Source organism: Meles meles, chromosome 1 (assembly GCF_922984935.1).
Source record: "Meles meles chromosome 1, mMelMel3.1 paternal haplotype, whole genome shotgun sequence".
NCBI classification, from domain to species: Eukaryota; Metazoa; Chordata; class Mammalia; order Carnivora; family Mustelidae; genus Meles; species Meles meles.
The window spans coordinates 140,132,152-140,144,857 of record NC_060066.1 but is presented as its reverse complement, the minus strand read 5'-3'; the positions used below and the strand labels follow the sequence as shown (position 1 = coordinate 140,144,857).

Below are 12,706 nucleotides of genomic sequence, written 5' to 3'. Positions count from 1 at the left end.
GCTGCATTGAAAGAGATGCATTACGTGTAGATTGTAACTTAGCAGTGTAATGCAATTGTTGTACTCTAAGATTATTTACTACCCAATCTGTATTCTGATTTCCCCCAGTATCCCAACATGTCCTCCAATATATTTTAACACCAATATTTGATCCCTATTAATAGCATGTTTGATGCTATTTATAGGCCAATAATAACCAGCCATTACCTCTCAACCATATATTTTTATTTTTAAATAGCATTTATAATGCCGCCTCCTCACCCTTATTTAGGCATTTGATTTTAAGGGTGAACCTTTTTGAGATTTTTGAATATTTCATTTCAACTGCAAAATGAATTTTTCAATGTAGAGACTTCATTTTTAAACTCACACTTGCCACTATTCTTAAGTAAAACATTCAAAGATTCTGGTATTGAACCTTCTGACTCTCTGACAAGGTAGGGGTCAAAGAGCAAGACTCTGGAAGGCTAGAGAGAAGTTGCTAAGGGAGATGAAGGCTGTCTCTCATAAATAAGAAATTTTGCTGAGTCACAGCTGTCCTTCTGCATTTTCAGAAAAAAATAATGCAAATTAGTGCAGCCATGTAGTGGTGAGGTCTCTGTGCCTCACAGAGCTAACTTCTGGGAAGGGGTGGTGTATATTCAGCATGGGGCTGGGAGGGGTGGAGAGCATGTTAGCGCCATGAGTGTTGATGATTGAATACGGCAGTTATTAGGCTCTGCAGTTACATATTCTAATGGTTGTCCTGGGGGGGGGAATGTCTAAGCAGAGTTGCAGAAGACAACTATAGGACATGCAGTAGTCCCTCTTCCTTGTTACTCTGTGCTTTAAAAATTAAATAAAGTCAAAAAAAAATTAAATAAAGTCAAGCATACCATGAACATTTTCCTTTCTCCTTTTCAGTTTCCTGAAGCAAAAAGCAACCCAGAAATTAAAGGATTTGGAAAAAATTCCTCTGTCTTACGTTAATTACTGAACTAAACATCACAAAATTATGACCTTTCTTCCCTTAATAATTTGTATCAGTGGGAATATTTAGGTCATAAAACAATTTGGGGAGAATGGTATTCTGTGCAAAGGACATCTACTACCTTCTGTAAGAGCATCATGCGTTTCCAGGTTTGGGGCACATATTTTGTCAAAAAACTAGAGCCAAACCTACCTCTCCCAGGCAGTTTTGGAGTAAGAGAGGGAGTACAGGAAGATGAGTGAGTTCCCAGAGTTAGTAATTTTGTCCACTGATCCCAGCCAGGCAAGTAGATCCCTGGAAAAAAACAGTACAGACCCCTTCCCAGCTACAGCTGTCTTATCCTCCTATTCCATCCTGCCCTTGTCTCCATACCTCTTTTTAGAGTTCCTGCAAGGATGTGGTTGGAGGGGAGGAAATTGTAGAGAAGTGAGTGGAAAAGAGCTCTTCAACACTCAGCATGAGGTGTGGGTCAGAAAGCTCCTTGGGTTGACCTTACCCATTTTCTAGTCTTCTTGCTTCCACTTGTTGATTGAGTGACCTTAGAGAAGTACCCCCTTGTCCTCATCTGAAAAGTCAAAGGTTGGGATTAGAGCTAGATGATCTTCAAATGCCTTTTAAGACCTGACAACTGGGACTCTCTTCTGTAATTCTTGGTACAACTTGAACTTTCTTCATCCAAGACAATGCAAAGCAGCTTGTGCTTTTTGTAGGGATCTGTTTTAAAAGATCCAGGCACCTTCCTTTTAAAACAACTCACTTTTCTACACTCATAGATTTCTTTAAAAACAAATATGGGGACTGATTGGTCAGAATAATGTGCTTCTAGAAATATCTGATGGTAGGAAGGTCATTGATTCATCAAATGCATTCTTGCTTTCTCCTTAAGGACTACATATTGGCCAGAGCATGACTCCATATATTTTTCCTTCCTTCCCTCCTTCCTTTCTTTTTAACAGGATTTAATCCACTTTCTTTTTCTTTTCTTCTCTCTCTCTCTCTTTTTTTTTTTAGGTTTATTTATTAGAGAGGGAGAGAGAGATCACAAGCAGGGGAGAGGGATAGATGAACAAGCAGATTCCCCGCTGAGTAGGGAGCCCGATGCGGGGTTCAATCCCAGGGTCCTGGAATCCTGACCTGAGCCGAAGGCAGATGCTTAACTGACTGAGCCACCCACACACCCCACCTTATTTTTCCTGTATAAAACTGTGGTGGTCACAGTGGGAGCCAGGGTCCTCTGCACCGAGACTCTGGTGTGGTTCTCTACAAGATGGTATGTGAATTCCTGATAGGGAGACTTGGTGCACACGGTCTCTTTCCAGAGGTCAAGGGTGAGATAGCTGTAGGTCTTGGAAATGGCATCAAAATGACCTCGGCCAAGTTGCCCAGGGTGGCCAAGTAGCCCCCAGCTGGGGTGTAGCAGTTGTCACTACTGGCCATTGTCAGAAGCTTCTTGGTCACAGGGGCTGAGACAACCCCTCTGGGAGCAGGGATAACGTCCACGAGCACAGAGCCACAGCAGCAGGTCACCTTGTATGGGACAGCATGAGCCTTGCCAACCTTGTTCCCCCCATGTGTGGGACAGTGTTGACCTTGTTCCCCCAGTCTCATTGCATGGAGGTGACAGATGGTCCCACGGATGGCAGTGGCTACCTGCTCAGAGAACTTAACATCCCGAGGTATCTATTGTGATCTCCAATGGCAACAAATGCCTTGAACCCAGTCTGCTGGCCCACACAAGGCTGCTTCCACACAGGCATCATCTTCAAAACCCCATCCTCGAGGGATCCCCTCAGGAAAAAAGTCAGTGATCTTAGATTCCTTGATGAGGAAGAAGAAGAGGTAGATCTCCTCTAGGAACTTGATCTTCATGTCCTTGACTAGGTGGTCCAGCTCAGTGACAGTGATCCTCTCCTTGTCCTCAGTCTTGACTTTTCCAGCTCTATAGCCCTGGCCTCGTCACCCCACCCGCACCCCTGCAACACCAGTGGTGTTTTCTCTGCGAAGAAGCTACTTTCCTTTCTTTAAGACTGATCTCAGCTAACTTACTCTTCATCAGGACTGCAGATGGAACTGTACAAGAGGTGAAGTAAGCTTCTCTTTCAAGACAGGAGCGTGAGTTTATGTGCATTACCTCCCTGCTAAGACTCCCCTGGAATAAAAATAAACAGGTATGGAGAAAAGTGTGTGAGGGGAAAGGATAGAAGCCAATGGAGTGGAGATTTAAAAAAAAAAAAAAAAAGTCTGAAAGATAAAAAGTGAAAGGGGAGGATTATGGTCGGATTAGGCAAAAAGTACCACAGGCTAGAATATACAAGGTAAAATGGCAATTAGAAACTTGAGAAAAAGCAAATTCTAAACAATGAAGTCACAGGCCACACATGAAGCAAACTACATCTAAGCATGAATATAAGCAGTTAACAGAGTGTAAGAAAAGGCAATCCATTTGACCTTGATGCTAGAAATAGCCTAATTTGAGAGACCCAGGGGTTATAACACTGGGTTCATGGAAAATGTCATCCTAGTATATTAATATTGAACAATGTTCCCATTGATCATAAAATATATACAGCATATTGGCTTGTTTCCATTATTTTATATTTTAATAAATTTTATTTTTAAAAACAGTTTTAGATTTACAGAAAGATGTAAAGCTAGCAGAGAGTTCCCCTATTATTAACATCTTAAAGATTATTTATTTATTTATTTATTTATTTATTTATTTGACAGAGATCACAAGTAGGCAGAGAAGCAGGAAGGCGGGGGGCAGGAAGCAGGCTCCCTGCCGAGCAGAGAGCCCGATGCAGGGCTTGATCCCAGGACCTCGAGATCATGAGCTGAGCCGAAGGCAGAGGTTCAACTCCCTGAGCCACCCAGGCGCCCCTATTATTGGTATCTTATGTAACTATTATCCATTTGTTCTAATTAATGAGTGAATATTGATACATTGTCATTTACTAAAGTTCATGTTTATCAGATTTCCTTAGTTTTTCCCCAGTGTCTTTCTATTCCTGTTACATTTAGTCATCCTGTCTCTTCAGGCTCCATTTGGCTATAATAGTTTTTCAGGCTGTCCTTGTTTCTGATGACCTTGATAGGCTGAGGAGTACTGGCCAGGTATTCTGTAGAATGTCCCTCATTTGGAGTTTGTCTAATGTTTTCCTTATGATTAGATTGGGGTTGTGGGTTTTGCAGGGAACACCACAAAGGTCAGCCATTTTTGTCACATCAAACCAAGAGCACACACTAACAACATGACTTATTGACTCAGCACTCTTTTTGACCTTGATAACCTGACTGAGGCAGTGTTTGCCAGGTATTTCCAGTGTAAAGTTACCTGCTCCCCATTCACACTGTACTCTTTGGAAGAAAGTATATAGGCTTTTAACTTCTTCTTTTTTTTTTTTTTTTAAGATGTTATTTATTTATCTGACAGAGAGAGAGAGCACAAGCAGGAGGAGCAGCAGGCCTCCCCGCTGAGCAAGGAACCCAATGCGGGACTCAATCCCAGGACCCTCAGATCATGACCTGAGCTGAAGACAGACACTTAGTTGACTGAGCCACCAAGGCACCCCTAGACTTTTAACGTCTAAAGTCAACCTGTAGACAAAGTAAAGAAGAATATTTTGTGGTTGCAGTACAGAAGGTAAATATGAACAGTTTTGCTGGTGGTAAAGTGGTACTGACAACAATGAGAAGCAGAGGAGAGTGGAGCCATGGGGAGGGGGGCCAATACCTTCCTTTCATAGAAGAGGAAATGCACAGATACTCTATTAAAAGAGATAGGAATTTGAGTCCTCATTTAAAAACATGAAATTTTAGTTCTAATAGAGGAAACAAAAAGCTATTATTGCTATTGAAATTTGGAAGAGAAGGATGGTGTGAGATACATGCTTATTTTCAAACTGTGGAATCAATTGATATTCACTAAAGTTGGTAATGTAAGAAGAGAGGTAATAGTACAGTGGAAGGAAACGCCACATGATCTCACCCCAGATGACACCCGAGTTTTCACCTGTAGAGGGGACCCGAGCTAAGCAAGGAAAAGAGGAAAGGCTGTTGCTTTTCATTGGAAGTTCATTTATACTGTTGCATGTGTTACCATGTGCACAAATCGTTTGCTTTAAAACCAGAGATGATGTGTAGGGGGGTGCCGGGACTTGTACTAGATCTTCTAATATGACCCCTTTTGCTAACCCACCTTCGGTCATCCAAACCAAGCAGCTATTCACAGAAACCATGCTACTATGGTTTTGTTTTGGCAGGAAGCTTACTTCTGAGAAAGTAAAGGGGTAATCTTCTTGGGTCTTTGATTTGTAGGAAAGACATTACCGTAAACAACAACAACAACAAAAGCAAAACAAAGCAAAAAACCTTTTGTTTCCCTTGAAATAAAGATTCGGAAGATTTCAGTTGCAAAAAAGAAATTGGCTTTTTTTTTTTAATTTTTTTTAAACATTTTTTTAAAGATTTTTTTTATTTATTTATTTGACAGAGAGAGAGATCACAAGTAGGCAGAGAGGCAGGCAGAGAGAGAGAGGAGGAAGCAGGCTCCCCGCGGAGCAGAGAGCCGGATGTGGGGCTCGATGTGGGGCTCGATCCCAGGACCCTGAGATCATGACCCGAGCCGAAGGCAGCGGCTTAATCCACTGAGCCACCCAGGTGCCCCAGAAATTGGCTTTAAGATGCATCAACTGTCTCTGGTTGAAAAGTATTGGCAGTCAGTGAAAATCCTCTGTGTTTCCTGTGTTTAGCATTTATACAACATGTTTTGGTTTAAAAGCCCTTTACTGTCATTAGTTAATTACCTCCCAAGGGCTGCAGGGTAGTTATAGGGAATACTGGAACCAAGCCAGCTTTTAGAGCTCTGAGAGGTACAAGTGTCTGTACCAGCCCAATTCAGATGTAGTTGTTACACCATTTCCCACACATGGATCGATTGGTTAATATGTGGCTATTCAATCTCTAAAGTTCCATTTCTAAACTTGACATCTTCTCAATAAGTACAAGTTACTGAAACAGAAGAGAACTTACTCCAATAGCATCTCTTGTATCTTGAAAATCAACAGTGGTAATGGTTTTAGGTTTATCATTAAATAAGAATCTCCAAAGTGAAGCCTAAATACTGGTACTTATTAAAAGTGCCCTGGATGACTCTAGAGTAGAGCCAGGCTTGAGAACCACTGACTTAAATGGCCAATCAAAGTACCTTCCCTTATCCCCCAAAATAATTTTATCTACAAGGAAAATGAAATACAACATTTGGCTAAGGAGAACTAATTGAAATAGATGTTACAATCTTGTATTATATCAAATACATATTTTACATTATAAAAGTGCTAAAGGGGAACCCAGGTGACTCAGTTGGTAAGTGTCCGACTCTTGGTTTTGGCTCAGGTTGTGATCTCAGGGTTATGAGATCAAGCCACACTTTGTGCTCTATGCTCAGTGCAGAGTCTGTTTAGAATCTCTCTCCCTCTCTCTCTGCCCCTCCGCCTCCCCCTCAATAAATAAATAAATAAATAAATGATTTTTTTAAAAAGTGCTAAAGAAATTTGGAGAATATAGAAGAGTAAGTATGTAAAAATTGAACACGAGAGAATCACTGTTCATGTTTTACCATTTTTCTTTCTGTTTTATCTCTATGCTTTGTCTTTTAAAAAATTATTGGCATTGCTGGGGCACCTGGATGGCTCAGTGGGTTAAACCTCTTCCTTTGGCTCAGGTTGTGATCTCGGGGTCCTGGGATCAAGCCCCACATCGGGCTGTTTGGCAGGGAGCCTGCTCCCCCCTCGCCCCCCACCTACTTGTGATCTCTGTCAAATAAATAAATAAATAAATAAAATCTTAAAAAATTAAAAAAATTTATTGGCATTACTGTTATCAGATTCCATAAACAATTTTACATCTTGTTTTTCAAGTTTGCCATTATAATAAGCATTTTCCACTGTTCTGTGCTTTAAAAGATCATCTCTAAAGACAAAAATCTACCAAAATGAGGCAAACAGGGGACTTTATATCCACAGTTGACCCCAAATAGAAATTCGGGTACTTTCAAAGAGGCTCCCAGGAATATTCTCTACCCCATGTCCCTTTAGAACGCTTCAGACCAGCAGGAACTAGATAGAGAGACACGTGCTCCGTTTCTGTTATCAAACCTTGACTATATTTGGTGTGTGATGCCCTCTACTGGGTGTCCTGGGACTGTGCCCTTTTTCTGTTGATAAACTGTTGGCTAAGGAAGGGGTTAGATTGTATGTGTACATGTCTGAATTTCGTTTGTTTTTATTTTTTATTTATATTTGTTTCCCTAATATAGAATTGAAGTTATTTAAATACAGGAGCTGACTGCGGATCTGTTTCCTTCTTATTCATCCAACAACATTTTAAAGTCTACCATGTGCCAGGTATGGTGCTAGCACAAAGATGAGATCTTCACCTTCAGGTGGCTCATTATCTAGTGGGAGTGTCACAGTCAGGTGGGATAACCTAGTTACTGAGTCCTGGACAGTCCAATGGGAGAACTTGACTCCATGTAGATCCTGGCTCTCCTCTCTCTTCAATGAAGCAAGCAGCTTTGGGAGAGACACATGTAGCAGAACCAGGAAGAAAGGGGACACCTTCCTAGCAGGGCAGATCCATCAAATCAATTCTGGCAATCAGTGGGGTTGACAGATGTCACAGACAGCTTGCTTTACATTTACTCAGAAGATTAAAATTTATGGTGGGCCAAACACATTAAGAAGATAAAATGAGTGACAATAACTCGGACATTTAATTGAGCCCCTAGAAGGGAATAAACCTAATTTTCATAGAAATGTATATTTTATATAATACATACCTAAGGAAAAAAGGTAACGCTTACATTTTGAAGGTTTTTTTTTTTTTAAGATTTTATTTATTTATTTGACAGACAGAGATCACAAGTAGGCAGAGAGGCAGGTAGAGAGAGAGGAGGAAGCAGGCTCCCCACTGAGCAGAGAACTCGATCTGACCTGAGCTGAAGGCAAAGGCTTTAACTCACTGAGCCACCCAGGTGCCCCTGTAGTTTATTTTTAATGGAGGGAAAGAGAGAGGTGGGGAAAGGAGTAGAGGGAGAGGGAAAGAATCTTAAGCAGGCTCTATGCCCAAAGTGGAGCCCAATATGGGGCTTGATCTCATGATGCTGAGATCATGACCTCAGCCTAAATCAAGAGTGGGTCTCTTAACCAACTGAGCCACCAGTAACCCCAAACTGCTACATTTTGAAAGCAATTTTGCTTTTGGAATTTTACTTTGCTTTTGTGGGGAAGAAAATGCATATGAAACTGAGTTCTTCTAATCCGAGGAAGGCCTAAAGCACAGGACAAAGTGGGGAATCTCTACAGCAGTCATGATCCCTTCTTTGCTACATATTCTCTTTGACTGCATTAGGTACTGTTATGCAAGATGATCTGTAGATTGGCAAAATCTCTCTTCTTTTTTACCTGAGCACCTTGATGATGACATTGGGTCTACAAGGTTGGCTCCATATGACAATAGACCTAAGCATGACTGTATAATATTTGTCAGGAATATAGAACCAAGAATTGCTCATTGCACAGTCTTGGACAAGTAACTTAATTTTTCTCTTTAACTTCCCTCATTTGGAAAGGATCTAATCTGCTTATTGTAAGGAGGAGAACTAAGGCATGTAAAAGCTTCCATCAAAATATTTGGCACAGAATAGCTGCTCAGCAGAACATGATCGAGATGCAAGTGTGGGCTCTGGAGCCAGGCTGCTTGCATTTGAATCTTGGCTCTACTCTCTGTTTCAGTGGTGTGACCTTGGGCAAGTAACTTTACCTTTCTGGGTCTCAGTTTCCTTATCAGTAAAGTGGGTGACAGTACTACCTATATTTTGGGTAGATAAAATGAGTTAACACATGTAAAGTGCTTTGAAACATTTATTAATATCTAGGGTTTAATAAAAGCTAATTATTATTTTAATTGCTATTCCTTTTAGCTTTGAGAGACACCTGCATCTTTTCGAAGTTGCATATTAAAATCAGAGACATCATCTTGTCCTATGTATAAAACACGACCATTCAGTGCTGTCAACACCAGCTGTTTTCAGCAGCTTTCTATTGCCATGGGCTCTGTAACCAGCTCTCCTTTGATAAGTCCCACAGTAGGAATTACTTTGTTTATGTTAAGTTTGACTGCTTTACTTTAAGATAGTCATTTTTAGTTCTTGACCTCCCTGAGTATTTATGAATTCCCTAAAAGAACATGAGGAGGAAGAAAGAGTTATTGGGAGCAAATCAGGAAAGCACTGTGAAATTAGGACTCCCCTTTGTGACTCTATAGTCACTTACACTCCAAAATCATAAAATCATAGGATGCTGTGCTTTTTTTTTTTTTTTTTTTTTTTTGTAGATGAAGCTCTGGGCATTTAATTTCAGTCTCATTAGGTATTTTCTTCAGTGGTGATTTTGTTGTCTCTCCTTAACACACAGTGCCAATGTGCTACCTATAGGCCACCTAAAAAAGGTACAAAGGAGGGTCTCTGAAGAATCTGAATAAAGAGTTAGACAGGGTTATAACTAACTCACTACAAGAATCCAACTATGCTAATCGCTATTAAGGTGACATGGAGGGAAGGGGCTTCTAACTTAGAGCTTAGGGAGAGGTTTAAAAAGAGGTCCGGTGATTATTGAACCTTGAAGAATGGCAGAGGAGGAGAGGGACCACAATAGAAGCGGAGAGAACAAGGTGAGCAGGGGCTCGTGAAAATGCATGGCTTGTCTGGGGAGCAGCAGATGGTTCTGTGTTGCTGGAGCAGAAGGTGTGTGCATGGGGGCTTAGGAGATGAGCAACAGAGGCCCCTGGTTCCTCAGGGGGTCCACTCACCCAGTTCTTCTCAGGTTCTAGGGATGGAGATGGTGGGGCTTCTCTGACAGCTCCCTCAGGATCAGGTCTTAGGGGTAGCCCTCCATTGCCTCCTTCTCCCTGAGGGCTTCTCTTGACCTCACACCACATATCCTTTTAACCTCTGCACTTAAAAACAAAAGAACAAAAAACATAGTCTCTTCTCTTTTCCAATAGGCTTTGCTGGTCTGGTGTTGACTAACCTGCTGCCTATTGTGAAATGAATGGAAGATGTAAGGGCCTAAGACTTTGTGCAAAACACTGGCCCCTCAGGATAAAAATCTAAGCCTAAGCAAGTGGGAACAGGCCCAGGAGCCTGGCTAGTTTCTGGGGAATAAGAGAGATAACAACGAAAGAAGAAAATGATGTTTGGCATATGGTCGGTGCTCAATCCATATTTGTTCGACGCAGAAATTAAGGGATGACTTGATGGACTGTCAGGTATTGCAAGGTTTCTCAGGTCTTGTGGGGTAACTCAAGTATTGCCCCCTCTGTCAAAAACTTCCTATTTGGGAAAGAGGAAGGATGGGGAGAAGATATCTGTGTATTCTGGCTCTCCAAGCATTTGTTCTGAGGCCAGATTTCTTCTGGAGTGAGGAGTTCCTTGACCAGTAGTTTTCTCTTTCAGAAAAGAAAGAAGTGTGTGTGTGTGTGTGTGTGTGTGTGCATGCATGCACATGCAAATAATACACAAATGCAAATAGTGACCCAATTATTTATTCCTTACACTCATGACAAGACCCAAATACCACAGGTTAGAAACCATCCCTTTGCCATGATGCCCCCCCCCCCCAAAAGTAAAAAATGTCAAGAGTGCTCACTTGGACTTGATAAACGTATGTGCTCAGCACTTAGGATACAAAGAAGACTTGGTTCTAAGCTCAAAGGGCTTTTAATGTGGATAGACATAAAGCCAAACAGAGTATTTAATGCAAGGGAGATAGTGTTCTATCAGTGCTTAGCTCAGGGCCTTGCTACTGCGAGTACGGTTGGACCAGCAGCAGAAGCAGCAGCAGCAGCAGCAGCTCCTGGGAAACCTGTGAGAAATGCAGACTCTTTGGCTCCAACCCAGACTGACTGAATGTGAATCTGAGTTTTAATGAGATTGCTAGGTGAATCATTTAAGTACTGGCCTAGTGTGTGGGGATGGGATGTGGGAGCATTTCTTAGAGGAAGTAAATCCTGAGCTATGTTTTGAGAATGAGTAGGATTCACTGAGTGGTATAACAAGCAGCTAGAAAAGCATAAGTAAAAGTTTAGGGGCATGAAGAAGCATAGGGATGTTTGGGGACTTAAAATTGCTCACCAAAAAAGAGACAGTACGGGAGAGGACGAGGGAGAAATGGAGGAAGATGGCAGCTTAGGCAGTGATCCTGCTGCATGTGCTCTAGGTTTTGGAGCTTGGCCTTGGCCTAATCCATAATAAAGACCCATGATGACATGTTCAGATTTGTGTTTAGAACACTGCAGCCCTGAGAAGCCTGAGAAGGTCAAGGCCAATGGGCAGAGAAATGATTTAGGAAGCTACAGCAATAGTGTGGGAGGGAGAGAATGAGAGTTGTGTAGGTACCGTGGGTAGTGCTGTGGGAATGGAGAGAAGGGAACAAGTTTAAGAAAATTTTAAGAGGTAATAGGCAGATGAAAGACTTTAGTGTGGATGGGGGAGGGAGGATGGGAGAAGCCTGCGTCTTGACGAGATGAATCGTGCAGGCTTCCGGCTAGGATTAGTGGGTGGTTGCTCATGACACCACTAAAAGAGATGAAAGAATACAGGAGGATGAACAGGTTTGAGAAGGAAAATTATGAGTTCAGTTTTCAACATGTTCAGCTCAGGTGAATAGAAAACATGTAAAGGAGGGAGGGGGGAAAATAAAGAAGAGAATAAGGGTGGAGAACTGGGTGAATCAATCGGGGTGGAGAAGGAAAGTGATGAGGAAGAAACAATGCCCTGTGAAGATTTGGGGCTATAGTAATGCACATAATGTATCTGCAAATTTTTTTCTCCAGGCCTATTTCCACAGGCTGCTGTTATGGAACTTGGTTCCAGCAACTGATTGGACCCTAAGGAAGAGAAATGGTTTTGATTCATGGTTTCCCATCTTGTGATCAACCCATTGTTGACACTATTTGCTCTACTACAAAAGAAAAGAAAGAAAGAAAGGAAGGAAGGAAGGAAGGAAGGAAGGAAGAAAGAAAAAGAAAGAAAGAAAAAGAAAAGAAAAGAAAAGAAAAGAAAAAGGGGCACCTGGGTGGTTGGGTCGTTGGGCATCTGCCTGGGATAGAGCCCGCATCCAACTCCCTCTTCAATGGGAGATCTGCTTCTCCCTCTCCCACTCCCCCGCTTGTGTTCCTCCTCCAGCTGTCTGTCTGTCAAATAAATAAAGTCTTTAAAAAAAAAAAAAAGAAAGAAAGAAAAGAAAAGAAAGAAAAAAAGTTAACCTGAAGTTAAGCTGCTGCAGGGTCAAACGAACAATTGGTGTTTGTTTTTTTTTTTTTTTCCCCATATTGCCCTGTGGGGTGAATAATTTTGCTCACTTCCCCAACACTACTTCCAAAGTGGCAGTAACACAATACCAGTATGTGTGAGGGTTTGTGCATGGTCATTCTTCAAGTTCTGGGCGACTTCTGTCACAAATCTTCCCTGTCTTTGAAATTTTACAGCCCCCTTTTATTTTGCACCTTAAAATTCAGAAACTGGTAATAACTTGTCTTGGTTCATTCCCGTAATTATTTCCTATTCAGCAATCTATTCTCCTCGGCTCACACAGTTGTAAAAATCATCCGGGACTTATGTATTTCCACAGCAAAAAAAACCCGTTAAGTACTTTAACATTTTCTGTACAGTCGTCA

General features: G+C 41.6%; 1 long non-coding RNA gene and 1 pseudogene across 1 annotated transcript; one reads left to right on the top strand and one right to left on the bottom strand.

Moving 5' to 3' along the window:
- Positions 1 to 865: 865 nt before the first annotated feature.
- On the bottom strand, positions 866 to 3,098 carry LOC123954075 (annotated as a pseudogene).
- A 1,375-nt stretch (positions 3,099 to 4,473) lies between these two features.
- Positions 4,474 to 12,201, top strand: LOC123943857. Its single transcript, XR_006818692.1, has 3 exons — positions 4,474 to 4,613; positions 7,287 to 7,374; positions 11,864 to 12,201. It is a non-coding gene; the product is annotated as an uncharacterized LOC123943857 (long non-coding RNA).
- The last annotated feature ends 505 nt before the right edge of the window (positions 12,202 to 12,706 follow it).